General features: G+C 45.4%; 1 long non-coding RNA gene across 1 annotated transcript; it reads right to left on the bottom strand.

The window, feature by feature from the left end:
* Positions 1 to 3266: 3266 nt before the first annotated feature.
* Positions 3267 to 5381, bottom strand: LOC135101109 (uncharacterized). Its single transcript, XR_010269030.1, has 2 exons — positions 4833 to 5381; positions 3267 to 4582 (listed from the first exon to the last, which is right to left on the bottom strand). It is a non-coding gene; the product is annotated as an uncharacterized LOC135101109 (long non-coding RNA).
* Between the last annotated feature and the right edge of the window lie 396 nt (positions 5382 to 5777).

Here is a 5777-nt window from a genome sequence, read left to right as displayed (position 1 = left end):
AAAGTTGCCGGATGTAAAACAAAATTATAAAATCTCCAGAATTTCCGTAAGCCAGAAAACGGCTGTTCATCACTCAAAGCGATGAGCCAAATTTGTTCAAACTTACATGGAATTTGCAAAGATGGCAACGCTGGCGCTCATCATAACGAGTAGTGGCCGCGAGTCATAGTGGAAATTTATTCAGTACAATAACAAACAACAGTTTCACGCCAACATTTATCACTGATTTATACCACTTGGCTTGTGCTGATTCAATGTTGGGTAATTGGTATCCCTGTAATGTGGTAAATGAAAGAGCCATATAATAAGCAACAGCCAATTACAATTACAATACCTTTGTGACTTAAAAGCTCAGTTACAATTACAATTATTCCCGTCCATGGCCTGTTCATCTGGAACTCTGCGTCACCACGTTTGTCTCCCTTGCGATCTGTGTCCTGTAAAAGCAACTGTTCTTTCGTAATCATGTCTGCGTCACCATCACTATTCATTCTGGACATCTTCCTGATTTTTGTCCACATTTTTTTTTTAATCAGTAATGCAACGATTCATCACAGATTTACTTCGTTACCTGCAACACTAGAAAACCGCTTTCCCGAACTGGCTGCAGCAACACAGTGGAGTCTTTTGCTGACAATGTTCAGTAAGTTCATCGTTGTTCATATTTTTTCAACTAGTTCCTCTTGTCAGAGGCAGATGTCTGCAACATGACGCAAGACCGCACTGACACAACATGATTAAAGTGTTTTTTTTTTCTTTTCTCTGTCTGTGTGTGTGTGTGTGTGTGTGTGTGTGTGTGTGTGTGTGTGTGTGTGTGCGTGTGCGTGTGTGTGTGTGCGCGCGCACGCGACGTGTAGATAACCAAAACTTACTTCAAAAAACTACTTATGGAGGCTCAATGAACAGAAGGGTGGATTGGAAGAGGAGAGCAAGAAAGAGTTAAGAAGGAAAAGTTGCGAAGAGGAAGGGAAGAAGAAAAGGTATACAATATTGATGAGGGGAATAAAGGGCGGAAAAAGATTAATAAAGAATTTAGTTTGCAGGCTGTAAGAAAATGCTTAGAAATGCGAGAGATTGGGTAAGAAAACGGAGATTGGAAGGAAAGGGAATAAAAGGGAGGGAAAGGAGAAGGAATAAAGAAGAAGAGAAAGAGGCGTGGGGAAATAATGGAAAACAGGAAAGGAAAAAAAAACGGAAAAAAAGAGGAGTAACAGAAAGAGTTGGTAGTAAACACATAAGAAGAAAATTACAAAAAAAAATGTTAACAGTAATTAGAAAGGAAAGAGAAGGAGGAATGGAAAAACAGAGAAGGAGGATAAGGAGGAGAAACAGATAGATGGGAATATAAGGAACAGAAATAGTAAAAAAGAAAAAGAAAAATGAAAAGGAGAAGAGGAAGAAAAGGAAAAACACAAATAAGAAAATAATGGCAAAATAGAACTTAAGGTAACAATAGCAAAGGATGACTCAGAAGACGAAAGGGGAAAAACAGACATAAGATAAGGAGGAAGAAGAACAGGAAAAGGAAGAGGACGAGGGGGAGATGGAGGAGGAGGAGGAGGTGGAGGAGGGATGCCCGTATCTACAGCGGTCTTGTGTCAATAAAACTTTGGCTCTTGGTTGAATAGGTTCGGTCGCCCCTTCTGGTAAACAAGAGAGAGAGAGAGAGAGAGAGAGAGAGAGAGAGAGAGAGAGAGAGAGAGAGAGAGAGAGAGAGAGAGAGAGAGAGAGAGTGTATGTGTGTGTGTGTGTGTGTGTGTGTGTGTGTGTGTGTGTGTGTGTGTGTGTGTGTGTGTGTGTGTGTGTGTGTGTGTGTGTGTGTGTGATTTTGTCCCTCGTAATAGACACCAATAAAAGGAAATTTGTTGTCCAAAAGGTAAAGAAAAATAGATACGAGCCGAGTTTGGGAGACACACACACACACACACACACACACACACACACACACACACACACACACACACACGCACACACACACACAGAGAGAGAGAGAGAGAGAGAGAGAGAGAGAGAGAGAGAGAGAGAGAGAGAGAGAGAGAGAGAGAGAGAGAGAGAGAGCATATGAATCGTGTATTTTCCGTCCTTGTGAAAAGAGAAAAGAGTATTTGTAACGGTCCGAGAGAGAGAGAGAGAGAGAGAGAGAGAGAGAGAGAGAGAGAGAGAGAGAGAGAGAGAGAGAGAGAGAGAGAGAGAGAGAGAGAGATTCCAGGAGGAAGTCACTTGAAGGAAAGTAAAGATAGTGGAAGGGAAAAGAACGAAAAGAGAAAAGGAATGTGGAACCAGAGAGAGAGAGAGAGAGAGAGAGAGAGAGAGAGAGAGAGAGAGAGAGAGAGAGAGAGAGAGAGGGTAGTCAGTTACGGGCGGGGGTAATCAAGGGTGGCAGACAAAGAGGGCCATCCATTGTGTCCTCAGTTATTTGTAAGATCAGTGCCATTACTCGCTGAACACTGGAGGCACCCAGGCACGAGACGGCCCGGCTGGCGGCGCTGGTGGTAGTGGTGGGGGTACGATGGTGCTGAGTGCTGAAAGTGGCCATGTATTGTATGGATGCGATGATAGTTCTGGCCTTACTCTTTTATACATCAGTCATTCAAGGGAGTGTGTATGTGTGTGTGTGTGTGCGTGTGTGTGTGTGTGTGTGTGTGTGTGTGTTTAGGTTGCTGGTTGTACGGTGGATGCGATGAAAGACCTACAGATCTTTCTTTAATTGGTTTGATTGTTTAGAATCTGATTTTTATATAGAAACAAGAATAACAGTAGATAAACCTTAACCTTTACCACTAATGATGCTGTTACTACTTCTCTTATTATCACTTCTGTTGCTAGCACCACCACTGCCATCACTACTACCAATACTACCACTACTTCTATCTTTACTACCAGTACTACTAATAACATCCCAGAACCGTAACAGGTAAAGCTTGTTGTTATTGAGACGCAGTGTATGTAAGTCAGTATTTGGTAAATCAGCAGGTGTTGCTACGTGTCATTAACAAGAGGGAACACCTGACACGCAGCTTGATGTGTGAGCCAATTATGTACACGGTGTAGGTAAACAATCAATGTGTTGTCCTTAGCCAGGTGCAGCGCGGCTAGGGATTATCAAGAGAGATCCGTGTATGTAGAGAGCGCGCACGCACACACACACACACACACACACACACACACACACACACACACACACACACACACACACACACACACACACACACACACACACACACACACACACACACACACACACACACAGTTCAATGTCAATATCAGTACAAGAGAATGATATGTGATGACAGGTTTCCTCATCTTGTTTGGGGCTCTGATGCAGCTTAGATACCATTAGCTGCACCTATGCATTGGCTGACACGCTTTGATTTTACTCATACATATTTGATTCCCCCTCACGTGTCTCTCTGCGGAATAAGAATCGCACATTTTCAGCCGCGGTGACTCATGACATTCATATCCGCGGCGCCTCGATTCTGTATACGCCGCTGGGTGATCGCACGACTCCATATCCTGTGTTGCGACGACCCGCCCGCCCGCCTTCATCCCCATATACTCCAGGGCGACGTCCTGTGCGTGTGGGCGACGGTGGGGTGGGCGGGGAGGTGTGGGCGGGGTTGTAGGGTGGAGCGGAATGGGTGGAGGGCTCCTTATGTGGCATTAACACCTGCAGCTGGACGGAGAGGATGTACGGTAATCCATAGAGGAGGGGATCAAACGCATACATTATAAGTAACAAGCAGGATATATGCATTTTTTTTTTTTGCGGGTGTCGTTTTTACACCGCGATAGTGTGAGTTATGGTACGTTTCCTTCAGATAAAGAAACTCAGGAGACTTTTTTTTTTATGTTTTATTGTGGCACGTATGTTTTTTTTTTTTTGTTTTTTTTTGACTTCTGATGAAATGCATGTTCCCCCGCCTCTTCCTGTGGGGTTTTTTCCTCTATGGTTGCTAAAAGTTAATTGCTAAGGACTGGCTATGGTAAATATGTAACAGAATATATGAAGGAATAGTAGAAAAGTTATGTAAACAAAGTAGATTTGCTGGTATGATATAAATTCCATGTAAAACGTTGTTACAAACCGCCCCCCCATAGACAGAGACAAATGTATAGGCAGGCATATGGAGAGACAGGCAATTCTACAGCTAGGAAGACATATGGGAAGATAGAGACAACCATATAGTCTCTCAAGGTGCCTCCCTCCCTTGACAAGTTGCATTGCCTCTATAATCAAGGTGCTCATGAGTCAGGTGTTCGCGGTCCACAGACGACATTGGCCAGGGAACACGAGCCTCACTTATTTCCGTCCGTGAGTCACTTATGTTTTATGTACATCACGTGGAGGCCATAAAGGACGGAGGCGAAGATCAGGCGGGTGCGAGGGAGCATGACCGGGGACGGGGGTCGGGAAGGGACAGGACGGTGGCCGTGAGTCGTGCAATTGTGGCAGCGACGATTAGTTTCTTGTCTGGAGTCCGGCTGCTCGCCCTCCATCACCTGTCCTTTCGCTGCCCGTCCCTCCCCCTCCACCTGACCGGCTCCTGTGCACCGCTGGAACGAGGTTACTCAACTGTCGCTGTCAAGGGGGGGTAGGGTAGGAGAAAGGGGAAATACCATAATAACTTTTAATGGAGTTGTAGCTATGAATGGCCCCTCTGACATACTAATTTACCATTTTCAACATAACTACATTGATCACTGAACTTTATTTTGCGCATCACTTCAGGTTACATCTACATAGGCACGTGAAAGGAGGCGGAGGTAGGGCGTGACTCCCTCGGGAAGACCTGAGTGGCCTACCGTGCGGGAAGACGCGTGTGGCTTACCGTGCATCAGGCGTGAGTTGGTGGGTGCTGTGGCGATGGCGGGTTGATCATAGACTTGCTCTGTTTCATTACCTGCAGAATAGAACAACTGAGAGGGACAGAAAACAAGAACAGGTAGAAAAAGATGCAGATGGGAAAGCATACGTTACAACATATCTGGGAACTAGAAATGTTTGTGTGATGGCAGACGAAGAGAGAGCGGGAGAAGAGCGATAGAGTGAGTGGCGGCGAGGCAGCGGAGTCGTGGAGGAGGGTCTGTGCTCTCCCACGTCGGACAGTCGTCTGTGGGCGCTGCGCCGGAGCCTCTCCTTATATCATGGAGTAGCCGCGCCCAACCGTCCATTAGATGTGTCGGCCAGTAGCTGCTGCGGAGACAACGTTTGCCCTTCTTTCTGTCACTGCTGAGATATTGCCGCCCATTTGACGCACTATATAACCCTATATATAAAGGCCATAATCTGTTCCTTGGTAGTTATTTCTCCTCGTTACACATTCACCCTCACCAGGAAGCTGTAGAGGCAGGCCTGATCACCACTGTGCATCAAACATTTCCTCTGCCTTATACTTCAGGATTCAGGGATGTGGTGTTAAGTCTGATGCGCGCTTATCTTACCTAACACTTTATTACGGTGTACTTTCATAACATTTTTTTTCTATTTTTCCTGCAATGTCGTGGAGCACCGGACTCCGCCCAAACAGCTTTAAAAAAAGCGAGGTTAGCTGTGTGTGGTTTGAAGGTTTTTGGGTTCGGGCTGACCAAGGCTCCTCCACCCGCCCCCGCCGCGTTAAGCACTGCATCTTAATTTATTGCAGTCATTCTGTATCCATTATCCCTAAGCACCGAGGGATAGCAATTTGCTTAAGACCCTAATTTGGATACTTCACCCGTGTGTGTGTGTGTGTGTGTGTGGACCAGCCGCGCGTGTATCATTTTGTTTATTAATA

Source organism: Scylla paramamosain, chromosome 6 (genome assembly GCF_035594125.1).
Source record: "Scylla paramamosain isolate STU-SP2022 chromosome 6, ASM3559412v1, whole genome shotgun sequence".
Classification (NCBI taxonomy): Eukaryota; Metazoa; Arthropoda; class Malacostraca; order Decapoda; family Portunidae; genus Scylla; species Scylla paramamosain.
This window is presented reverse-complemented; position numbering and strand designations above follow the sequence as displayed.